This window comes from Chiloscyllium plagiosum, chromosome 17 (assembly GCF_004010195.1).
Source record: "Chiloscyllium plagiosum isolate BGI_BamShark_2017 chromosome 17, ASM401019v2, whole genome shotgun sequence".
In the NCBI taxonomy this organism is placed as follows: Eukaryota; Metazoa; Chordata; class Chondrichthyes; order Orectolobiformes; family Hemiscylliidae; genus Chiloscyllium; species Chiloscyllium plagiosum.
The window spans coordinates 67,621,298-67,634,050 of NC_057726.1; the positions used below are offsets into that span (position 1 = coordinate 67,621,298).

Below are 12,753 nucleotides of genomic sequence, written 5' to 3' on the forward strand. Positions count from 1 at the left end.
TATTATGAGGGGGCATAGCTTTAAATTAAGGGGTGGTCGGTATAGGACAGATGTTAGGGGTAGGTTCTTTACTCAGCGCGTCGTGAGTTCATGGAATGCCCTGCCAGTTGCAGTGGTGGACTCTCCCTCTTTATGGGCATTTAAGAGGGCATTGGATAGGTATATGGAGGATAGTGGGCTAGTGTAGGTTAGGTGGGCTTGGATCGGCGCAACATCGAGGGCCGAAGGGCCTGTACTGCGCTGTATTCTTCTATGTTCTATGTTCTATGTACATGGCGTGCATTGGAAATCATGTCTCATTAACTTGATTGAGTTTTTTGAGGAAGTAAAGAAGTGGACTGATGAAGGCAGGCCGGAGGACGTGATGGATATGGATATCATTGAGGCATTTGACAAGGTTCCAAATGGTAGGCAGGTTGGCAAGGTTAGATCATGGAATACAGGAAAAACTAGCTGTTTGGCTACAGAACTGGCTTGATGGCAGGAGACAGAGAGTGGTGATGGAGGTTGCTTTCCCAATAGAGGGCAGTGTATTGGGAGTCTGCACTCTGCTGCATTGGAACTTGGAGGCTTGAGTGGTAACACATGTTGTAATTGAGAGCAACTGGAGCTGTTTGAGGTCGAGAGCCTAAAGCCTCTGATGCTGTAGAGTGCCTGCTGGGACACATAGGAGCCTGGGATTCTCCATGGCTGCTGCCGTTGGAAGCTTTGTGACTTGTATTTTTCTTCAGTGAGTAAAGACTGCTATAATAATGCACCAAAGAGAAGCTGTTGCTTGGGGCCTGGAGCCTCATGCCCTGCAGTATGCCTGCCTGGAGGGACTTGCAACTTAGACTGGCTTCTGTTGCTGTTGCTGTGAAAAGTTTTCTGGCCTCTATTTCTGACCAGCAATTGCCTTGAAATATCAGCTCCTGGAGCCTGGACTTTTGCATTGTGTCTTTAGAAGATTATGCTTTTTCTGTGCTCAGAGATTTAAATGCAGTATGTAGAGAGCCCGAACTGAAACATTTGTATTGAAAGTTTGCAGGCAAATCAGCAGTATTTACCAGGACAACACTGTTTTGAATTTATGTTTGGGAGACAGGCCGGCTACTTGCGGAGCGTTTCAGAGAACACCTCTGGGACACCCGGACCAACCAACCCAACCACCCTGTAGCTCAACATTTCAATTCCCCCTCCCACTCCACCAAGGATATGCAGGTCTTTGGACTCCTCCATCGTCAGACCACAACAAAACGACGGTTGGAGGAAGAACGCCTCATCTTCCGGCTAGGAACCCTCCAACCACAAGGGATGAACTCGGATTTCACCAGTTTCCTCATTTCCCCTCCCCCCACCTTGTCTCAGTCAAATCCATCGAATTCAGCACCGCCTTCCTAACCTGCAATCTTCTTCCCGACCTCTCCGCCCCCACCCCAGTCTGACCTATCACCCTCACTTTGACCTCTTTCCACCTATCACATTTCCGACGCCCCTCCCCCAAGTCCCTCCTCCCTACCTTTTATCTTAGCCTGCTGGACAAACTTTCCTCATTCCTGAAGAAGGGCTTATGCCCGAAACGTCGATTCTCCTGTTCCCTGGATGCTGCCTGACCTGCTGCGCTTTTCCAGCAACACATTTCCAGCACTGTTTTGAATTTAGCCAATCAATTTGAACTAGGCACTTTAGATACCAAAAATCTATTAAATTTAAATCTGAAATCTTTGACAACATAGGACCAATCCTATTGTAAGAAATATTGATATGTCATCAAAGGTATAAAAAAAGAACCATTGGGATAAAGACTCCAGAGCTAACAGCCCTCAGCTTTCGAGAGAGAATCATTGGCTATAGCAGCCTCCTCTATGTCTTAGAGAAAGCACCTTCTAAATAATAATGGTACCAATGATGGAGCAGAGGTTCCTGACAGAAGAATGATGAAGATGATTTTCCTGGCAGAAGAATGACAGAGGTGGCACAACATTCTGGAATCTGGCTGTAATTTTGAGAGACTAAATTCTATTTTGGGGACTTGTATTCATTAGAACAGCATCCATTAAATCTTGTTTTATTTGGGAATAATTAGTTAGATTTATTTGGTCTGTTAATAGTTTAATTAATTTGTTCACTGTTCAATATCTAATTTTGTTTACTTTTTGATTTTAAAGTGAGTGTCAGGAATTCATTTCATTTAACCACTAGAAGTTGCTGAAAGACAGGTTACATCAGCTCTCACACCTTTTACAGATTACAGGGCATGGTGCTCCTCTTTGGATGTTTTGATTTTAGGTCTCCGAGAAGGTCAACCTCTGCTTTATAACAGACTCGGGGCTGGAGTCCAGGATCTGGACAGAATTGTTAAGATTTGGGGTACAAAAGGTCCCAGCTGATTTAAACAGACTTGAGGATTCGTGTTCTAGGTCTTTAAGTAAAACATAAGTGAAAAATCTGTTTTAATATTGCTTGTTGGTTAGTTTGAAAGTGTGGAAATAGCTCTTAACATTGCTAAAGAAGTTCTGAGGCTAAAGATGCTTCCCAAATTTGCCAAGAAAGTTTAGAAAGACAGAAAATGGTGACACTTGTAGAATTAGTAAACAGGCTAAAATTAATGAGGGATAATATGAAAGCTGAAATTGTAACTGAGTTAGCCATGCATTTAGTAATACTAGAGAAACAGTCAAGAGCAGTGGAGTTAGAAACAATTAAATTGCAAATAAGACAATTTGAGTTGGAAAGGGAACTGAAACAGTTCAAATTACAGTTAAAAGCTGAGGGAAAAGATAGAGGAAGGCCTGAGTAGAAAGAAGGGAAAAAGAGAGAGTTTGAACATCAGAAGTTGACATTTAGACAGGAAAGTTGCCTCAAAGGGATAGAGTTGATGGCAGAAGGTAGGTTTAGTGAGGAGGATAGTGATGATGAGCTAAACCACCATAGCCAAAGGCCTGGTGGGAACCTGTTTTAAAAATATCCAAGCATTGCTGAAACTTGATAAGGATGTCAAAGCCTTTTTCAATTCATTTGAGAAAGTGGCTAAACAAATAAAATGGCCAGTAACTATGTGGCTTTTGTTGATCCAAACAAAGTTGGTATGTAGGGATAGTGAAGTGTTTACAGCACTATCAGAGGGGATGTCAGGAGAACATGAAGAAGTAAAAAAGTATATGTTGAGTGTCGATGAACTGGTACCAGAAGTATGTAGAAAATGGTTCAGAAATGTAAGAAAGGAACCAGGTCGGATTTATATTGAGTTTGAAAGAATTAAACAGAGCAACTTCAATAGCTGGATGAGAGCATTAAAGATTGAAAAGACATATGACGCTGTTCGAGATATTATTCTGCTGAAGGAGTTTAAAAGCTCATTTCCAGAAATGATAGGAACTCATGTTGAGGAGCAGAAAGTTAAAACAGTCAGAAGAGCTGAAGAGATGGTGGATGTTTATGCATTAGTTTATAATTCAAAATCTAGCTTCTGACAGCAATTTACTTCCATAAGGGATAGAAATTGTGAAGAAAGGAGATCCTTCAATGAAAAACAAAAAGTAGATGACACTGGAAACAGATTACCACAGGTGAAAAAAGAAAGCCAAGAGGCTGGAAAAGAGGTGAAAGACCTCAGGTGTTTTCACTGTAATGATTTGGGACACAGTGGTGGTTTAAGAAGGGCACTGAGAAGAAGAATGTGGTACAAGAGTGGGGTTTAAACCTGTGGGGTTAATTAAGGCAGTGAAGGAAATACAGAGAGAAGTCGAGGAGCTGAAGGAGAGTACACAACCTAGTCACAGGCTGGATAGTAAGATAGTGCTCAGTCTTTGAAAAGACCTTACCTGCGTGGGCAAAATTAACTCGGGTAGAACGGGGGAATAGGTTAAAAAAATTGAGATACGATTGTCTCTAATAGTGAGAAATGAAAATATTTGCAAGCCTTCTGAAATATTGCCTGAGAGAGTGGTAATCTGTGGAATAAATGGAGAGAGGAGTGGTGTTCCCCTGTGTTAGAGAGTCCAGTCAAGACTGGGGAAGTGATGATGGAAATGATGGAAAAACTGACTATTACAGGAATCCAGTTTATTCTTGGAAATGATACAGCTGGTTCACAGCTGGGAGTGATGCCCATTGTACTGGAGAAACCAAAATAAAACCAGGGAATTGAGTTAGAAGAAAAAATACCTTGCATTTCTCTGGACTGTGGCGACAGGAACCGATAGCCATAATTAAAACAAGAAGGGAGAACAAAAGAGAAAATGAAGGAGGTGTGGCCAGTTAGCTGACATTCTGTTTGATTAGATAGTAAAGGAAAAACCTAAGCCATTAGATGATCAGGTAAAGGTGTTTAGTTCTGAAAGATTAATGGAGTTACAACAAAAAGATGAGATGATAAAGGATTTACATCATAAAGCTTGGTCAGAAAAAGAATCAGTATGTAATCCAGAATGCCATTACCTTAAGGATAAAATCTTAAACCGAAATGGAGACCTTGGGAGGTTACTGCAGATGAGAAATGGGTGGAAGTTCAGCAGATTGTGTTGCTGGTGGAGTACAGTTAGGAAGTATTGCAGGTAGCACACAAATTACCTGTAGGAGATCTAGGAGTGAGGAAAACTTGGGCTAAGATACAGAAGCATTTTTATTGGCCTGGATTGCCTAAGGATTTGGTTGAATTTTGCTGTATCTGTCATAGATGCCAGATGGTAGGAAAGCCACAGGCAGTGATTAAAATCAGCACCTTTGATGCCAATTCTCACTTTTGAAGAATCTTTTACACAGGTTATAATGGATTATATTGGTCCCCTCCAGAAAACCAAAAGTGAGAACCAGTATTTGCTAACCATAATTAATTGTCTGGAGGCAATTCCATTATGCAATATCAAGGCAAAAAAGGTTGTGCAGGGGATGCTTGCTTGCTTTAGCTATTATGGATTACTCAGAGATCCAGTCAGACCAAGAGTCCAACTTTACGATCCAATTATGTTAGGAGGTCATGGATAGTTTCGACATTAAACACATTACATCAAGTGTGTACCGTCCTGAATCTTGGGGAGTACTGGAAATATGGCATCAGCACCTTAAGACTATGTTGAAGGTTTATTGTCAGGATTACCCAAATGATTGGAATAAAGATACCCAATTCATTTTCTTTGCTGTTACAGATGCGACAAATGAATTGACTCAGTTTGCTCCATCCGAATTGATATTCGGATACAAAGTATGAGGGCCTTTAAAATTAAGGAAATGTTGATAGGTCTGATGTCAGAGATCTCACAGTTGGATCATGTACCTGAGGTGAGAAACAGATTAAGCAAGAGTAGGTACATTAGCTAGACAATATTTGAAGGTTGCACAGCACCTAATGAAGCAAGAAGCAGATAAGGAATTTGAAATTTGTACATTTCCCTGTGGGGATGAAGTAATGCTGCTGTTACCAGTGATAGGAGATCCTTCAAAGGAAGGTTTAATGGTTCCTATCAGATTGAAAGGAAATGAAATCAGGTGAATTATCTGGTAAAATGCCAGATGGGGTGGGGGGGGTGAAATTATGATATGTCATGTGACCGTGCATCATTTTCCTTGTGGCTTTCCTCCTCCACAGACCCTCTCGACCCACTCGACTGGCATCTGTAAATGAGGTATCTCCATCCTGCAGGGGGTCTGAGAGGGCATCGCTAGGGTATGGGTGATGTCAGCTGCGGCTACTCAAATGCTGACAGAGGTTTTAAAGCAGAGGTTGACTCCCCTCTGAGAACTAAAACCAAAAAACTCAGAGGAGCACCTTGTCCTTTAATCTTTAAAAAGGGTGTGAAAAGTGGTGTAATCTGCCTTACAGTAACTTCTAGTTGTTAACTAAACTAAATCCCTGGCACTCACTTTAAAATTAACAAGTAACAATTTATTTGTACAGTTCTAAAAGTGAACAAATGGACTAAAGTATTAACAGACTGAATAAGTCCCTTCTAACTATAACTATTCCCGAATAAAACAAGATTCTAATGGAATGCTGTTCCAATAAATAAAAGTTCCACTCGTATAACAAAGATAGAATTTAGTGTCTCAAAATTACAGCCAGGTTACATGTCTTGCAGACTGTTCAGTACCTCATCTGCCGTTCTTCTGTCAGGAGCGTCTTCATTATCGCTTTTCTGTCAGGAATTTAGATGGTGCTTTCTCTAATACATAGATGATTGTGTGAGCCAATTTCTCTCTCTAGAGCTGAGGGCTCTTAGTTCTGATGGATGGCAGTTAGCTCTGGGGTATTTGTCCAGCTGTCCTGTTCTTTTACAACCTCGTTGACTTATCAATTTTTTTAACAGTAGAATTGGTCCTATGTTATCAAAACCGTCAGATTTAAATGTAATAGATTGCTGGTATCTAAGTGCCTTGTTCAAATTGATAGGCTAATTTAAAAGACTGTTGTCTTGGTAAACATTGCTGCTTGGCCAGCTTAGTATCTGACCTTTTGATACAAATGTTTCACTTCAGGCTTTCTACATACTGAAAAAGAATCAGTTTTAAAAAGCACCACACAATGCTTTCGCCATTTTACAATTTTACAGACTCCAAATTCTAACTTCCTGCTTTCCAACCTACAACCACTCTACCCAACTTTGCAACACCTTCCCCCTAAGAAAAAATGAACCATCGTTATGAAAAGACGGTTTCTATTTTATTTGAAACCTTAACTCCAATATATTACCAGATCCATAGCTAATTATAGAGTCATAGAGATGTACAGCATGGAAACAGACCCCTCGGTCCAACCTGTCCATGCCGACCAAATATCCCAACCCAATCTAGTCCCACCTGCCAGCACCCGGCCCATATCCCTCCGAACCCTTCCTATTCATATACCCATCCAACTGCCTCTTAAATGTTGTAACTGTACCAGCCTCCATCACTTCCTCTGGCAGCTCATTCCATACATGCACCACCCTCTGCGTGAAAAAGTTGCCCCTTAGGTCTCTTTTATATCTTTCTCCTCTCACCCTAAACCTATGCCCTCTAGTTCTGGACTCCCTGACCCCAGGGAAAAGACTTTGCCTATTTACCATATCCCTGCTTCTCATAATTTTGTAAACCTCTATAAGTCTTAGAGTTATACATTTTATACTGATAGCAACAGTTGTGTTCAATGTTTTATCTCATATGAACATTTTTCTTTTAAACCCATGATAAAGCATCATGATAATATTTTTCAGGACACACAACATCATACAATCTGTAAATTAAGCATTTGTAGCATAAGGCTCCAATGAAATAATCTGGCATTCTTGTCATTAAATCTTCCCAGAATTGTCAAAGGACTGTGATCGGTATGCACAATCGTCTTTGATGCATTGTTTGCAACGTGAACATTAAAATGTTGTAAGGCCATTACAAAACTGAATAACACTTTTTCATTGGTGCAATATGTTTTTTGGTGGATATTGATTTTTGTTTAAAAATAACCAATTGACCTTTCAATTCCACAATCATTGTCCCGTAACAACACAGCTCCAACACTTATATTGCTTGGTCTATGGTTACTTTGAAGGGTTACAAAAAATTTGGGCATGGCTAAAACTGGTGCAGTGGTTAGCACTGCTTTCAAATTCTCAAAAGTTTCCTGGCATTACTCTGTCCACTGAAATTTCAAGTTCTTTTTTTAACAAATCTGTCAATGGTGACACCGTGCTAAAGTTTGGTACAAATTCCCCATAGAATTCATTGAATCCTAAAAGGTGTAACACTTTCTTCTTCAAGGACGGTCTTGGGAATTCCTCAATTGCCTTTGTCTTTCTATTCCTTGGTGTCGTCCGTCCATTTCCAATGCTGTTCCCTAAGAATGTCACTTCTGCCTTCCCAAATTCTGTTTTTGCCAAGTTTATGAACAACTTTGCCTTCTGCAGTTTCTCAAATAGCTCTGCCAAATGCTCTGGGATCTTTCCATGAATGGCTAATGATCACTAAGTCATCCTATGTCGACATTTAGGCAGTTCTGCAACAACTGCATTCATAAGCCTTTGAAAAGCAGCAAGTGCATTTTTTATTCCAAAGAGCATCATTTTAAATTGATATAGTTCAATTTGAGATAGCCCATTTGGGGTTCTAAAGGCAGAAACTTGTTTTGATCTCTCCGACAAAGGTACTTAGAGTCATCGAGATGTACTGCTTGGAAACAGACCCTTTGATCCAACCTGTCCATATCTTTCCCCTCTCCCCCTAAAACTATACCCTCTAGTTCTGGACTCCCTGACCCCAGGGAAAAGACTTTGCCTATTTTCCCTATCCATGCTCCTCATAATTTTGTAAACCTCTATAAGGTTACCCCTCAGCGTCCGACGCTCCAGGGAAAACAGTCCCAGCCTGTTCAGCCTCTCCCTATAGCTCAAATCTCCAACCCTGGCAACATTCTTTTAAATCTTTTCTGAACCCTTTCAAGTTTCACAACATCTTTCCGATAGGAAGGAGACCAGAATTGCACGCAATATTCCAACAGTGGCCTAACCGATGTCTTGTACAGCCGCAACATGACCTCCCACCTCCTGTACTCGCATTTATCTGAATTAAATTCCATCTGCCACTTCTCAGCCCATTGGCCCATCTGGTCCAGATCCTGTTGTAATCTGAGGTAACCCTCTTCGCTGTCCACTACACCTCCAATTTTGGTGTCATCTGTAAACTTACTAACTGTTCCTCTTATGCTCGCATCCAAATCATTTATGTATATGATAAAAAAGTAGAGGACCCAGCACCGATCCTTGTGGCACTCCACTGGTCACAGGTCTCCAGTGTGAAAAACAGCCCTCCACCACCACCCTCTGCCTTCTACCTTTGATCCAATTCTGTATCCAAATGGCTAGTTCTCCCTGTATCCCGTGAGATCTAACCTTGCTAATCAGTCTCCAATGGGGAACCTTGTTGAATGCCTTACTGAAGTCCATATAGATCACATCTACCGCTCTGCCCTCATCACTCCTCTTTGTTACTTCCTCAAAAAACTCAATCAAGTTTGCAAGACATGATTTCCCATGCACAAAGCCATGTTGACTATCCCTAATCAGTCCTTGCTTTTCCAAATACATGTACATCCTGTTCCTCAGGAATCCCTCCAACAACTTGCCCGCCACTGACGTCAGGCTCAGCGGTCTACAGTTCCCTGGCTTGTCCTTGCCACCCTTGTTAAACAGTGGCACCACATTAGCCAACCTCCAGTCTTCTGGCACCTCACCTGTGACTATCGATGATGCAAATATATCAGCAGGAGGCCCGGCAATCACTGCGCTAGGATCCCACAGAGTTCTCGGGTACACCTGATCAGGTCCTGGGGATTTATCCACTTTTATGCGTTTCAAGACATCCAGCACTTCCTCCTCTGTAATATGGACATATTTGGAAGATGTCACCATCTATTTCCCTATAGTCTATATTTTTCATGTCCTTTTCCACAGTAAATACTGATGCAAAATATTCATTTAGTATCTCCCCCATTTTCTGCGGCTCCACACAAAGGCCGCCTTGCTGATCTTTGAGGGGCCCTATTCTCTCCCTAGTTACTCTTTTGTCCTTAATGCATTTGTAAAAACTCTTTGGTCAGGTGATATATCTGCTAAAGATGCCAGATCAAAAAAATTCTTGGGTATGTAATGTGGACATGCTGAAACAGGGAGAGTGAGCGGCGAAACAGGTATTAGTTACTGCCACTGAGAGTGAGGAATCAAATCCAAATAATTTGGATGTTGCTGTGCCTCAGAATAAAGTGAATAATGAGGAAGTCTTGAAGAAATGAGAGAGGGTAGTGAGCTATCTGATCCAGAAACAGAGAACTGAATTGAAAGACTGCAGTATGGAAACAGGCCCTTTGGCCTAACAAATGCACACCGACCCTCCGAAGAGTATCCCACCCCTACCATTCCCCTATTTACTCCTGATTAAAACACCTAACAATATGGTATCAGTCTGATCTGATTCCTTTCGTACATTTCTGAACTTTGTATGCTCCTGGTATCAATTCGCAGGCACTCAACATAGCCTTTTTCACTTCTTCAAATTCTCCTGACACCACCTCTGATAGACCCTTTGGCCCTCAATGTTGTGCCGGCCTTTTATCTTGCTGTAAGGTCAAACTAACTTACATATCCTTCAATTTACTATCATCCATGTTCCTATCCACGAGTTGCTTAAATGTCCCTACTACCACTACTGGCAGTGCATTCCACGCATCCACCACTCTCTTGACTAAAAAACCTACCTTCTTCTAATTACTTTAAAATTATGCCCCCTTGTGATAGACATTTCTTTGACGGGAAAACGTTTCTGTCCTTCCACTCTGTCTATGCCTCTCATCATCTTGTTGTGTGCTGAAAATGTGTTGCTGGAAAAGCGCAGCAGGTCAGACAGCATCCAGGGAACAGGAGAATCGACGTTGAAGAAGGGCTTATGCCCGAAACGTCGATTCTCCTGTTCCCTGGATGCTGCCTGACCTGCACCTTGTTGAATGCCTTACTGAAGTCCATATAGATCACATCTACCGCTCTGCCCTCATCACTCCTTTGTTACTTCCTCAAAAAACTCAATCAAGTTTGTGAGACATGATTTCCCACGCACAAAGCCATGTTGACTATCCCTAATCAGTCCTTGCTTTTCCAAATACATGTGTTCAGTTCCGGTTGCCTCATTATAGGAAAGCTTCCACATCTTTCCTATAATGAGGCGACCGGAACTGAACACAATTTTTCCAAGTGTGGTCTAACCTGGGCTTTATAGAGCTGCAGAATCAACTTGTGTCTCTTAAACTCAATCCCCGTGCTATGAAAGTCAACACATCATACACCTTCTTAACAACCCTATCAACCAGCGTGGCAACTTTGAGTATCTATGGGTTTGGACTCCAAAGAGCCCTCTTTTCCTCCACATTGCCAAGAATCCTGCCTTTATCCCTGTATTCTGCATTCTAATTTGATCTTCCAAAGTAAATGACTTAACACTTTCCCAGGTTGAACTTCATCTGCCACTTATCAGCCCAGTTCTGTATCCTGTCAATGTCTCATTGCAACCTACAACTGCTATCCAGAACTCCACCAACCTTCTTGTCATCGGCAAACTTGCTAACCCACCCTTCCACTTCCTCATCCAAGTCATTTATAAACATCACAAAGAGCAAAAGTCTTAGAACCAATCCCTGCAGAACACCACTGATCACCAAACTCCAGGCTAAATATTTTACATCAATCACCATCCTCTGTCTTGTATGGGCCAGCCTGTTCCATATCCAGACAGCCAAATTTCCTTGTATTCCATGCCTCCTTACTTTCTGAATTTAGCCTACCATGGGAAACCTTATCAAATGTCTTGCTAAGATCCATGTACACCACATCCACTGCTTTATCTTCATCACCGTGTTTTGTCACATCCTCAAAGAATTGAATAAGGTTTGTGAGGCATGACCTGCCCCTTTCAAAGCCATGCGTCGAGAGTACAGTGCTGGAAAAGGTCAGGCAGCATCTGAGGAGCAGGAGAATCGACATTTCGGGCAAAAACCCTTCATCAGGAATGAGGCTGTGAGCCGAGGGGATTGTGAGATAAATAGGAAGGGGGTGGGGCTATGGAGAAGGTAGTTGACAGTGTGATAGGTAGATCGAAGTGGGGGTAATGGTGATAGGTCAGAGAGGAGGGTGGTGTGCATAAATGTGAAGGAAGACGGGCAGGTAGGACAGGTGGTGTCTAGTCGGAAGATTAGAACTGGGATAAGGTGGGGGAGAGGGGAAATAAGGAAACTGGTGAAATCCACATTGATGCCATGGGGTTGGAGGGTTCCGAGGTGGAAGATGAAACGTTCTTCCTCCAGGCGTCAAGTGGTTAGGGAGTGGAGATGGAGGAGGCCCAGGATCTGCATGTCCTTGGCAGAGTGGGAGGGGAGTCGAAGTGTTCGGCCATGGGGCGGTGGGGTTGGTTGGTGCAGGTGTCCTGGAAATGTTCTCTGAATTGCTGTGCAAGTAGGTGTCCTGTCTCCCCAATGTCGAGGAGACCGCATCGGGAGCAATGGATACAGTAAATGACGTGTGGAAGTGCAGGTAAAACCTGTATGGATGTGGAAGGCACCTTTGGGGCCTTGGATGGAGATGAGGGGGAGGTGTGGGTGCAGGTTTTGCAATTCCTGTGGTGGCATGGAAAGGTGCCGGTTGCGGTTAGAGGGGTGGGGTTCGAGGGCGGAGGTGCGGGAAGTGGATGAGATATGCTGGAGAGATCATCAACTATGTGGGAGGGGAAATTGCGGTCTTTAAAGAAGGATGCTATCTGTGTGTTCTGTGGTGGAACTGGTCCTCCTGGGAGCAGATGCTGCAGAGGCAGAGGAATTGGGATAGCATTTCTATAGGAGGCACGATGGGAGGAGGTGTAGTCCAGGTAGCTGTGGGAGCTGGTGGTTTTGTAGAAGATGTCAGTGTTGAGTTGGTCACTGTTGATTTTAGATGGAGAGGTCCAGGAAGGGGAGAGAAGTGTCAGAGTTGGTCCAGGTGAATTTAACATCAGGATGGAATGTGTTGGTGAAATTGATGAACTGTTCAACCTCCTCATGGGAGCACGAGGTGGCGCCGATACAGTCATCAATATTGTGGAGGAAAAGGTGGGGAATGGTGCCGGTGTTACTATGGAAGATGGATTGTTCCAAGTAGCCGACAAAGAGACAGGCATAGCTGGGGCCCATGTGGGTGCCCATGGCTATCCCTTTCGTCTGGAGAAAGTGGGAGGATTCAAAGGCGAAATTATTGAGGGTGAGGACCAGTTCAGCCAAACGAATGAGAG

At 42.7% G+C, this 12,753-nt stretch overlaps 1 protein-coding gene across 2 annotated transcripts in view; it reads left to right on the forward strand.

The window, feature by feature from the left end:
• The window catches only part of hydin (HYDIN axonemal central pair apparatus protein), a 915,145-nt gene that overhangs the window by 80,335 nt on the left and 822,057 nt on the right, over positions 1-12,753 (forward strand). The window contains exon 1 of one of the 2 annotated variants that reach the window (XM_043707375.1): positions 660-730. The exons of the other annotated variant lie outside the window; for it this stretch is intronic. The gene's annotated coding sequence lies outside the window, so the exon portion shown is untranslated. Of the gene's footprint in view, positions 1-659; positions 731-12,753 lie in introns of those variants that run through there. 2 annotated transcript variants of the gene reach the window in all.